Raw genomic sequence first — 13,670 nt, forward strand, 5'->3', positions numbered from 1 at the left:
TCCTACCTCTAAATTTATGGTTAAGTCATGTCGTTAAAGAGTATGCAATTAACAATGACACAACTCTGGGTAGCAAAGAGGGAGAGCCATTGACAGCTCGTTTGGTGGGTTTGAAATGAAAATCAGGCTCAGGAGAGCACCAATGGTTTCTTAGCATGGTAATGCCATGGGCTACCCTTCTGAGAGGAGTTTGGATAAATATTTGGTAATAGATGAGAAATGCTGCCCTTGGTAGGTGTTGATGGTCTCCAAGGAATATAAAGATATCTCTCTCTGTCTCTCTCTCTCTGTCTCTGTCTCTGTCTCACACACACACACACACACACACACACACACACACCCCACCCCTTGGTGAGATATGATTACTTCTTGAGTGAACTAAAGAGAAAATGAGCAGTAATTATCTTTCTTTTAGAAACAGGAAACGACTGAGAAGAATAGAGGCTGAGGGGAAAATGGTCCTAACCAGAAATACACAAAAGGTCAGAGGGGCAGATTGTTTTCCTTCAGAAATGAGAAGCAGAATTCCCAAAGGAGGGAATGAGAGCATTGACCTCAGGGATTTGTTAGAAGGTAGGGTTAAAGAGGAAAAAGTTCAGGGGATTTGTTAGAAGATGGGGTTAAAGAGGAAAAAGTTCAGGAAACTGAGAAGGGACAGAGGTCCCAAGTATAGAAATTCCCACAGAGGCCGCCCTCTTTTTGGAGGCCCCAGTCTGAAAAGCTTCACTTTTCCATACAGGAACTCCTGAAGATGAATGGGTTCCAGTCTCTATTTCTCCTACTCCTTGCTAAGAGCTGCCTCCAAAGCAATTTTGTATACTTTATGTGGTTCTTCATTGGAGTGAGATTAGTAAAACAGGGTAGTTCAAGAATGGTCAGACTTCACCAACTCCCTAGTACCCAGTTACTCCAGTGGAGATGGATAGAATGTATTATACTTACATATAAACTTAATTTCTTTAATTGAGATATCAAACTATGTATCATTTATACCTTAGTTTCATCACTTAATGTTAATTCATTATTTCTCGTGTCAGAAACAATTCTTTGAAAACATTATTGCTGTTGGTACAAAATATCCATCTTAGGGATGCATCATAACTAATTAAACCATTTGCTTCTTGGATATTTGTACCAATCAAGTCCTACTTTTTTACTATTATAAATAATGTTGCAGTGAACATCCTTACGCCTAATGATCTTCGATCATCATCTCTGATGACTTCCTTGTTTGCATTTCTACATATCAGGTCACTGGGTCAAAGGGGATGAACTTTTTAAGTCTCTTGAACCAATCTGAAAGCAGTCCTCCCCAAAGACCTCATCCCTTTATGCTTCCAGTGGCAAAGCATGTGAGTACCTGTCACATGATACACTTGCCAATATGCTGGCTGTGATATTTTGGGGAAGAAAATGTTTTACCCAATTAGCCAGGACACATGAACTGGTAGAACTTAACCATCTGCCAAGAAAAATTTGAGAAGTGTGGTTTAAACATGGATAAGCTGATTGCACTTGTCACAGATGGGGCCCCTGCAAAAAAGGGGGAAAATTGTTGTCAATACTTTATTTTCATCAGGAAAGAAGAGTTGTGCAAACCCAGACTCCGTGCCTCTTTCAGAAAAAGGGTGCATGCTATGAACTAGGTGTGTTGAGTCCTCTGTGGTTTAATGGAGGTACAGATCAAGACCTCCAACTTTATTCATGCTCATGCCCTTATTTATGGTGGGACTTATTTATGGTGTATTTGGAGGGAGAGGAAGTAGGGTGTGGAAACCTAGTTTATTTTAAAGACATGAGATTGCTTGTTTAATTTTATTAAAGAAATAAAATAAAAGACTCTAAGCTAAAGGACTCATTTTGGTAGGTCCCCACTATCATTAAGATTAGTCTTTCTTTCTGATATGACAAATACCTAAATGCATTGAGCCTTAAGCTTTAGAAAATGAACCAACACAGTTGCTGCCTTATTCAAGAAAGTGAAGACATTTAGATAGGACAAGAGTCCTAGAAACTCATTTTCCAGTAGTCAGAGGAGTAACAAATTTTAGAATCATAGAGTCACATGGTAGAAATAGAGTGAGACTTTCAGAAGAGTTTCACAGATTATGATACCAAAGAACCTAAATACCCAGAATTGTTGTTGGAGTGCAAATTTCAGGATGTGCTCAAATTAATATACATTGCTTCTATTACTTTTAAGAGGAAGCGATTGATATGCAAGTTAACCATGTCCAGTAAACAGTCACAGTATCCCTAAAATTGTGTATGCAAATATATAAATCTCAGAACTCTGAAAATTTATGCATATGTAATGAAACACTTGGCCATGATTCTTTTTAATACACTGTGAAAAGAAAGCCAGATATCACAAGTGATATAAGTCTGGAATTAGAACTGAGATGTTCTCTGATTTATAAAGACAGCAGTATTCAAAATAGTTTAGCCAGATAAAAAAATCTATATTCTCACTGAATTGATCAAAATAGGTAAATGACTAATAGTAGGCCTAAAACTGTATATTTATTTCCATATAGTACATATGATTAATTTTTCCAAAACATTTTTATTACATGTTAATACATTTTAGATAGATATTTTTGAACAGCGTAAATGTTCCACTTTCCATCACTGTATTATAGAATGTGATATGTATAGGGAATATACTATGATAGGCACAAGCTTTGGAGTGTGACAAGTCTAGCTACAAACCTTGGCTCCATCAACCCTTAGAGTTCTCTCCTAGGCCTTTAATGTCCAACATGACTTTGCTGGGCCTGAATTTCCAATCTCTCCTCCTACCACATTCCTCCTCATTCACCAATGGTCTAGTCACACAGGCTCCTTGCTGTTCCTCAAACACCTCAAGCTTGTTTCCCTTTGCATCCTTCACTGTTACCTGTTGCCTGTTCCCCCCTTGGAGTTCTCTTCCCTCATATCTTCACATCATTTGCTCTCTAATCATTCAGGTCTCTATTCAAATGTCACCTTCACAGAAAACCTTCTCTGAGTACTCAATCAAAATAGCTCCCACATTCAAGCATGCATTATTACATTATTTTTTTTTTTTTGCTTCACCATCTAAAAATCATAAATTCTATTTAATTTTTGCCTACTTATTGGTTGGCAATCTTCTCCACTGTAAGCTCCATGGAAGTAGGAACCTGACCTGTTTTGTGCCCTGCTGTATCTCCAGCAGCTAGAACAGCTTCTGACACAGAGTGGATGTTTGAATAAGTAGTTTTGAATGAATGGTTGAATAAATGAATAAACAAACAAAAGCTAAGAAAGCTCTGTGTATAGGTTTTGGGGTGCACAAAGAAGGTGTACCTAATGTACACTTGCAATTAAAATGGAGAATGATCGAAGGAGATTTCCTAGAGTCAGGTAAAGTGTGAATTGAGTTTTGAAGGATAAGTAGGGAAGAGGGAAGAATCCTAGGTAAAGGATCCAGTAAGAGATGTAAAGAGCAGAGGGTAAGAGAGAACACAGCTTGAATGTTCAGGAAATGCAAGCAATCTGGGATGACTCCATAATAAGGGGAACAAGAGAAAAATGGCTTCTGTGTGGTGTCAGGAGCGGAATATATTCTCTGATGTCATATAAATGATTTGAAACTACAATGGTGCTAAAAACATCCTCTGTCTAAATGCCCCCAAGTGTGATCAAAATAATCTAGACTTTCTTTCCAGTAGTTTTCAGTGATACAAGAAGTTAAAAACATTTGTTGGGGGAGTTCTCTTTCTCAAAATTCTCTATATATGCCCTGTCCACCTCCCTCCCATACCCACTCTCCAACAAAGATTTAGCAGACACCTGGACCCATCCCTGAGGGATGACCCTCAGGACATCCAACAAGATCTATAATCATAAACCAGCTTCTGATAGGATTAGAGACAGATTCTGTACGGTAAGTGCATCTCACGTACCTGTGTTTAAGGTTATCTAATAATTCTTGTTGTTGCTATACATGATTCAGCTGACATTTTTAAAAAAATTTTTTTTAACGTTTATTTATCTTTGAGACAGAGAGAGACAGAGCATGAACAGGGGAGGGGCAGAGGGAGAGGGAGACACAGAATCCGAAACAGGCTCCAGGCTCCGAGCTGTCAGCCCAGAGCCCGACACGGGGCTCGAACTCACGGACCGCGAGATCATGACCTGAGCCAAAGTCGGCCGCCCAACCGACCAAGCCACCCAGGTGCCCCCAGCTGACATTTTAAGTAGTAGATTCCCCTCCACCAACACCTTTCCACAATAAACTGATTGCAAAAGACACAATTTCATACATGGATATTTTCACAGCTCTTACAAATATCAGTTTAGAAGTCACACATCCTCTGTATTCAGAGGGAGAAAGAGTACATGTTGCTTTGCAACAGGTAAAATGGTCCAAACAAAAAACCACACCATTCCCCAAGGAGTTTGCAATCCAAAAGCAAGAATGGGCATGCTATGGAACACTGCAGAACAATACCCACACAGTACAGGCAGAAGGAGCTGCACATGGCCACCACAGCTGGAATGCTTTGTTAACCATCCCCCAAACTATTGCTGGTCTTTGAACACTTCCTCAGTTCAAAGTAGGAACACCATCTATTATCAGCAAACTCTGAAAAGCCAAATGAGATGTTTAAAAGTAGTTTGAGTAAAGGTCATATTCCTAAAGTGTGCAGACCTGAAAAATAAAGCTTTCTGATGAGAAGTTAACTACTGCCCACTCTCAGTGGTAACACGTTCTATATCCTTGTTGTGAGAGACAAACACGATTCATTGACTTTTCCTGATAAGATGCTACTAACCAACACTTAAATAAAGATCTTAGATAAATGTCTTTTAAGGTCAAATAGGAAAGAGTTCAGGAATTATTCACTTGACTTATGTTCATTAACCACAAAAACCCTAGTGCTGTTAGTGCCCACATTGCTGCTAATGTTTGGGAACAATAGATAGATATATAACTAGACATTTAAACTAGAGTCAGAACAATGTTTGATTCCCGGTAAGTCATCTCATCTTTCTGAGCTCTACTCTTTCTACCTGCAAAATGGAGTAATTAATTGTATCTACTTCACTAGATGGTTTAAAGATTAAATGAAATACTATATATTAAGTCATATCCTAAACTAGAAAGTGGTGTATAAATGTTAGAGCTTATTATGTAACATTTATTGTGTTCTCCTCAATCCCCATGGAAGCTCTTTGAATGACCCTACAAGCATTTTTATTTGTGTTTTTAATCCATTTACTTTTTAGAACAGTTTTAGATTTATAGAAAAATTGACAAGCTAGTATAAAGAGTTCCCTTATACCCCACACCCAGTTTCCTCTATTATTGACATCTGATATTAGTATGGTATATTTTACAATAAATGAACCAATATTGATATAGATTCTTAACTAAAGTCCAGAGTTACTCAGACTTCCTTCGTTTTTCCTAATGTCCATTTTCTTTTCTAAGATACCATGCAAAATACCACATTACATTTAGTTGAGAGGTTTCCTTAGACTACTCATGTTTGTGACATGTTCCCAAACTTTCCTTGTTTTTAATCACTTTGACAATTTGGGAGAATAATGCTCAAGTGTCTTGTTGGATGCCCCTTTATTGCAATTTATGTGACATTTTTCTTATGATTAGGCTCCAGTTATGGATTTTGGGGAGGATGACCAAAGAGGTAGAGTCCCATCTACATCATATCACACCAAGGGTATATACTATTAATATGACTTACAACATTGATGTGGTTGATTGCAGCCAATTTGTTTGGGCCAAGAGGCCAGATATTTGTTCATACATTATTATGAATGTTTCAATGAGAATGTTTTTAGATGAATTTACTATTGAAATCAGTGGACATGGAGTTAAGCACACTGTTCTTCCCAACGTGGGTGGGCCCCGTCTAATCAGTTGAAGGCCTGCATAAAGGAAAAGGCCGACCTGTCATAGGCCATGAAGCTCTCTCCAGCACACTACTTTCGGGTTCCATCTGCAACACTGGGTCTTCCTAGTTCCATGGTAGACAGCTTTTGGATCCAAACTACAAGTTTCTCTTCCTCAGTCAGCAAGGCTTCCCCTTCAAACTTTGGATTCACCAAACTTCCACAACCACAAGGCCCATTAATTTAAAGAAATATCTCTGATAGATTCATAGATAGGTAGGTAGAGAGATTTATAGATACTAGATATTTAGATAAGATTATAGACTATAGATAGATAAATATATAGATAAGATAGAAAGATGACAGATAGGTGGATGAGAGCTAGGCAGCTATCTAGATTGGTAGGTATGTGAAAGATTTGTGATAGCAAGCCAGATAAGATGGATAGTTGACAGTAGATAGATAGATGATAGATAGATACATGATAGATAGATAGATAGATAGATAGATAGATAGAAAGATAGATAGAATCCCATATGGCCTTCTACTAGTCATAATGAACTTCTGGCTTCCTCCCTGAAGAAATCTCAGGTGGCCATGAGCACCAGTTCTGTTCCTGGCCCAAGGGTGGGATGTGGTGCCCCTAGAGGCCAGATCATAGCTAGGGTTAGGTTTAGGTCCTGGGAGGGGACTGGGGATGAACCAGCAGCAGTGCCAACTGTCCCCCTAATCTCAGTGGAGGGAGCCTGATAGGGCACAGGTGAGCAATGGGGCCTGGCTTCAAGGGACAGCTAACTCTGTGTACCAGGAAAAGTTTTGGCCTCTAGAACTCATTCACTACGCTCAAGCCTCAAAACTGTGGAAATGTCATCGTGAACATCTGGCTTCCTTTCGGAGCAATTCCACATCAGCAAATTGCCCCAAGGAACTTCTCTCCTCACACCTCACACACAGCCAGAGGCATGGATAGGGACAGGGTTCGATTCCCAAGGGTGACGTGGGGCGAACTCAAGCCGTGCTGTGATCTACTCTGTGGGAATGGTTGAGAGCACATGTCAGGGTATGGATCACAATTGGGATTGGCTTCAGGGATTGGCCAATACTGTGGGACAGGCTTCCACTTTAACTGGGGATCCCTTTCAGGAGTTCCATCTGGGACATGAAAATGTCATGGTGATCTGCCGCATCCTTCCCTGATGAATGTTGTGCATGTCAGGGATTTCAAGCCCAATCTTTCTACAGAGCTAGGACACAGGACCCCAAAGACCACAGCCAAGGTTAGGGTTAGGGTTAGGGCTCACTTGTGGGTGTGTGTTAGTGTTATGGTCAGGCTTAACATTTGGCTCCAGGGTATGGTCAAGCACCTCAGAGGGGCTGAGGTCTGGGCTCATGATACACTTCTGCAGGCCCATACGGCCTTGTACTTGTCATGACAAATTTCTAACTTCCTCCCTGAAGAAATCTCAGGTGGCTATGAGCACCGGTTCTGTTCCTGGCCCACAGGTGCATATAGACTGCATAGTTTAGAAACAAATTCAGCTTATTTCTTAGAGTTCTGGAGGCTAGAAGCCTGATGTCCATGTGTGAATTAGTCAGGTTCTGCTGAGAGTCCTCTTTCAAGGTATAGATGACTGTCTACGTGCTGTGTCTTCATACAGTGGAAGGGACAAGGGATCTCTCAGGAACCTCTCTGAAGTGGGCACTAATGTCATTGATGAGGGCTTCACTTTCATGACCTACTAATTTCTCAAAGCCCCCTCCTCCTAACATTATCTCCTTGGAGGTTAGCATCTCAACGAATGAATTTGGGGAAACACAAACATTCAGAGCATAGCAAGATGAGTTAAAAGGGTCAATCTGCCAAGCAAAGGCTGGGTCACCCAGGCATGAAAGTCACTGTGTGTATCAGACAAGGAAGCAGGAGAGGGAGGAATGGAAATCCCAAATGTGGCCAGAGATCCAATGGCCTCAGAGAAAGGCCATAAAGAGTGAATATTACATGCCAGAGGAACAACTTACATTCTACAAGATTGCATTTTTGCAAAATCCCTTCCCTGCTATGTGGACTCATTGCATGGGAGCTAAGTCAAGGAGAGGAAAATCAGAGGATATGACAATAATGCAGCATGGTCACAAGGTCCCCAAATTAAATGTAGCCAGAGGGATGTCAAGCCAAGAGAGAGCAAAGGAGAAGTTGCTCCAATTTGAATAGCTATGCACTGGGAAATAGTGTGATTGATTGCGGCCAATTTGTCTGGGCCAAGAGGCAAGATATTTGTTCAAACATCATTGTGAATATTTCAATGAGAATGTGTTTAGATGAGATTACCACTGAAATCAGTGGACATGGAGTCAAACACACTGTTCTTCCCAACGTGGGTGGGCCCCATCTAATCAGTTGAAGGCCTGCATAAAGGAAAAGGCCGACCTGTCATAGGCCATGAGGCTCTCTCCAGCACACTACTCTTGGGTTACAACTGCAACACTGGCTCTTCCTAGTTCCATGGTAGACAGCCTGGATTCAAACTGCAACTTTCTCTTGGGTCCTCAGTCAGCTAGGCTTCCCCTTCAAACTTTGGACTCACCAAACTTCCACAACCACAAGGGTCCTTTCCTTTAAAGCAAGGAATGCTGCCTTGAGAGAAAACAGCAGCATCTCAGCTCACTCACTCCATACAATGAACACAGAAGTGCACAGTTGAGTGATGCCCCATAAATGACATGGGAAAAACCAGGCAAACAGCAAGGGTGTGTGTGGTGACAGTTATTAACCCTAGACTGCAGATGATGACATACAGAATGAAGACTACCTGCTCCTTCCACAGCTTCTTTTTTCTGTAAAGAGCTCTGGGATGGTGAAATGGGAATATTGAAATAAGACCCCTCCCCAGGGGCAGGATCCTTGGGCATGAAGATGGGGTATTTGGTTGGGTTGACACACTGGGCAGTGATGGCAGTGCCCCTCAGGTTGATCTGGATAATTTTACTGTTTTTCCTTTTAATATTTTTATTGCTTATTTATTTTTGAGATTGAGAGACAGAGCACGAGGTGGGAAGGGGCGGGGAGAGAGAGTCAGATTCCTAAGCAGGTTCCAGGCTCTGAGAACCTGCTCAGCACAGAGCCAACACAGGGCTTGAATCCACAAACTGTGAGATCATGACCCAAGCCGAAGTCAGATGCTTAACTGACTGAGCCACCCAGGTTCCCCTGGACATGTTTTCTTACATAAAATTGTCATGTCTTGTTTAACTGACACTGCTTAGTGCTGTCCCTTTGCTTCTGACCCAGAGGAGGGAAGTAAACCCAGATGGGCCAGCTGGGAGGAAGCAGCTAAGAGTCCTTGGTCATCTGGTACTTATCCCAGTGCAGAGTGGGAGCATCACCTGGCTGCCTGGCAATAATGTACAAGCCACACAGCTTGGGATCAAGTTTAACCTATTACATGCTTTGGATATGTCATCTGTACCAAGGGCTGTAAGGGGTAATCATGTGAGCCATAGGGTTTTGGGGATTCGAGATAGCACCTGACACTTGGAATTGCCAAAGTGTGATTCTGCTCTTGGTGCATCAGGTGAGTACCTGGACCCTCAGACTTGGAACAAGGAAGACCTTTTTAATTTGTGGGATCACCAGACAGTGAAGGGGCTGGTCTGTGAAGCAGTGCACTCCCTGCCCTGCTGTGATATTTCTTGCTGACACAGCAGGCAGCAGCAAAGCTCTCCATGGTGGCCCACACAAGATCTCAGACAGCCTTCATCACACAAAGGCTGGGGGAGAGATCAGGCAGAAGCAATTTCTTGCCCACCCATGCAGCTTCTGTGTGGTCCGTGGTCCCACCTCACTGGTCCCTTAGTTAAATTATTTCTCTAGGACCTGACAGAGGTAGGATCCTCTGGTTTGGGGGAAAAGGTGTCATCCTGTCTAGATATTGAGAGTCTGAGATCAGGATGCCAGCATGCTGGCATACTTGGGTCTGGGGAAATCTCACACAGCAGAGAAAGAGAACACAAAACAGCAATCTGTCTACTGACTTCATAAAGATGTTGATTCCATGGGCTCCACACTAATCACCTCTCCAAGGCCCTGCCTCCTAATACCTTCCCAAAGGGGGCTAAGTCTCCAACATAGGCACTTGTGGGCAATACAACTCAGTTCACAGCAGAGGGGATCTCAGCTGGGCCCTGCCTGCAACCAAGGATCTCACTTTAAGATGGCACCTGATGTCTCACTTGTCTCAGCCAATCCAAGCTTAGACAGGAGCATGCAAAACAAACACTTCCCAAATCCCTTACCCTCAGAGTGCCCATGCATCTGTGCTGGCAACTCATGACCTGACAGAAGTGTCCCCACAGGACCCATATAAATGAGGAGGACATGATGCAAACAAACAAAAATGGGACAGAAGGACAGCCAGTGGGCAAGTATGCAGTTACCTACTGGGAATTCTTCCTATCCCTGCACCCCAGCTCCAGAAGACCCACACACATCTCCCCCTAGCTTTCACCAAACAAAGAAGCAGAAAACTCCTCCCCCACCAATTTACCCAGCACACGCCTACCTCATTTTATTGTGCTCTACTTTATTGAGCTTTGCAGGCACTGCACTCTGTGCAAATGGAGGGTTTTTAGTGACAGTATGTAGGGCAAGTCTATTGGGGCCACTTTTCCAAGAGCATTTGCTGCCTCCAAGTCTCTGCTTTGCTACTTCTTGCCCAGTATTATATTCTTTTCATTATTATATCTGTTATGGTGATCTACAATCAGTGATTACTTATTGCTGAAAGCTCAGGTGATAGTTAGCATTTTTTAAAACACGAAAGTGTTTTTAAGGGGCACCTGGGTGGCTCAGGTAGTTAAGCATGGACTTCAGCTCAGGTCATGATCTCATAGCTCCTAGGTTCAAGCCCAGTGTTGAGCTCTGTACTGACACCTCAGAGGCTGGAGCCTGCTTCGATTCTGTGTCTCCCTCTCTCTCTGTCCGTCCCCTACCCATGCTCCATCTCTCTCGTTCAAAAGAAAAATGACTATATTAAAAATGTTGAAAACCATAAAGTGCTTTTTAATTATGGTATTTATGTTATTTTTTCAACATAATGCTATTGCACATGGAAGACTCCAGTCTAGTGATAACTTCCATTCCCACTAGGAATCCAAAGTATTCATTTGAGCCGCTTTGTGGTGGTATTCATTTTGTTGCAGTGTTCTGGACCCAAACTGGCAACATCCACACATTCCGGAAAATGCCTCTGGGAGATGCCTGTGGTTATGAGGGATCAGGCATTGCAGCCAGATTTGGATGGAGGAAATGGCGCTGGGCTGTCCCTCCCTTGAGAGCCAAGGAATGATCACAGTTGGAAGGACCACACTGGTTCTTGGTGAACCTGTAAAGGAGGCGGCATGTGTCATGTGCCAAACTCATCCCCCAAATCTGCCCCCTGGCTGAGCTGGAGTAATCCACCAGTTAACATGCTGGACCACAAGTAAAAAAAAGACTATGCTTGTGTTTTAATTAAAATGCAATGCTAAGCCATGAAAACAAGATCTCCTCTTTCATTTTCATTTCTTACTGTCCCTCAAGTTGCCCGGCCATACGTACTCTCTAAATCTGAGAATATAAAGGACCGCCTTTTCCTGCTAAGGACTGAGCCACTGACCTCGCCCCACCAGCATTCTTCTCAAAGCTAGAACAAACCATCCTAAAATCTGTGGAACCACAAAAGACCCAGAATAGCCAAAGTAATATTGGAGAAGAAAACCAAAGTGGGAGATATCACAACCCCAGACTTTAGCCTCTAGTACAAAGCTGTAATCATCAAGAGAGTATGATATTGGCACAAAAACAGACACATAGACCAATAGAATAGAATGCAGACCCCAGAATTGGACCCACAAATGTATGGCCAACTAATCTTTGACAAAGCAGGAAAGAGTATCCATTGGAAAAAGGTCAGTCTCTTTAACAAATGGTGCTGAGAGAACTGGACAGCAACATGCAGAAGAATGAAACTAGACCACTTTCTTACACCATACACAAAAATAAACTCCAAAAGGATGAAGGACCTGAATGTGAGACAGGAAACCATCAAAACCCTAGAGGAGAAAGCAGGAAAAAACCTCTTTGTCCTCAGCCAAAACAATTTCTTACTCGACATATCTCCAAAGGCTAATTAAAAGGAAAAATGAACTATTGGGATCTCATGAAGATAAAAAGTTTCTGTACTGCAAAGGAAACAATCAACAAAACTAAAAGGCAACTGACAGAAGGGGAAAAGATATTTACAAATGACATATTGGATAAAGGGCCAGTGTCTAACATCTATAAAGAACTCACCAAACTCCACACCTGAAAAACAAATAATCCAGTGAAGAAAAAGGCAGAACACATGAATAGACACTTTTCCAAGGAAGACATTCAGATGTCCAACAGGCACATGAAAAGATGCTCAACATCACTCATCATCAGGGAAATACAAATCAAAACTACAATGAGATATCACCTCACGCCAGTCAGAATGGCTAAAATGAAAAATCAGACTATAGGTACTGGTGAGGACATGGAGAAACAGGAACTCTCTTGCACTGCTGGTAGGAATGCAAACTGGTGCAGCTGCTCTGGAAATCAGCGTGGAGGTTTGTCAAATAATTAAAACTAGAACTACCCTATGACCCAGCAATAGCACTGTTCGGAATCTACCCAAAGGATACAGGAGTGCTGATGCATAGGACACATGTACCCCAAGTGCATGTTTATAGCAGCACTTTCAGCAATAGTCAAATAATGGAAGAGCCTAAATGTCCATCAACTGATGAATGGATAAAGAAGATGTGCTTTATATATACAATGGAATACTACTTGGCAATGAGAAAGAATGAAATCTGCCCATTTGCAGCAAAGTGGATGGAACTGGAGGGTATTGTGCTAAATTAAATATGCCAGGCAGAGAAAGACAGATACCATATGTTTTCACTCTCATGTGGATCTTGAGAAACTTAACAGAAGACCATGGGAGAGGGGAAGTGGAAAACAAAAAAAGTTACAGAGAGGGAGGGAGGCAAACCCTAAGAGACCCCTAAGGACTGAGAACATACTAAGGGTAGACAGGGGTGAGGGAGAGGGGAAATTGGGTGATGGGCAGGGAGGAGGGCACTTGTTGGAATGAGCCCTGGTGTTGTATGGAAACCAATTTGACAATAAGTTATATTTAAAAATAATAATAATTTGGGCGCGCTTAGGTGGCTCAGCTGGTTGAGCGTCAGGCTTCGGTTCAGACCATGGTCTCTCAGTTAGTGAGTTCGAGAGCCATGTTGGGCTTTGGGTTGATAGCTAGGAACCTGGAGCCCACCTCGGGTTCTGTGTCTCCCTCTGTCTGCCCCTCCACTGCTTTCACTCTGTCTCTCTCATTGTCTCAAAAATAAATAAACATTAAAATAATAATAATAACAATAATTTGCATTATTAATTTAATAATTTTAATTTTAATTATTTAATTGATTAGTAATAATTTATTAAATATTTTAATTACTTAATAATGTTATTTTAATATTTAATTTAATACAATTATATTACAAATAATAATAAAATTAGAAATAAATAAAATAAACATTTTATACCAAAAAAAAAAATAAATCTTGGAATGGATTGTAGATCTGCAGAGCAACACCAGGCTGCAGTTCCCACCTCCTCCACAGGCAGCGATAAGTCCACGCAGGAGCCTGGCCAGAAGGCGGGCCTTGGGGGTGAGGTTTTCAATTTGGTCCTACAGAGGGGTATAAAGGAGGAGGAGCAC

The sequence above is a fragment of the Panthera onca genome, chromosome A1, assembly GCF_046562875.1.
Source record: "Panthera onca isolate mPanOnc1 chromosome A1, mPanOnc1 haplotype 2, whole genome shotgun sequence".
NCBI classification, from domain to species: domain Eukaryota; kingdom Metazoa; phylum Chordata; class Mammalia; order Carnivora; family Felidae; genus Panthera; species Panthera onca.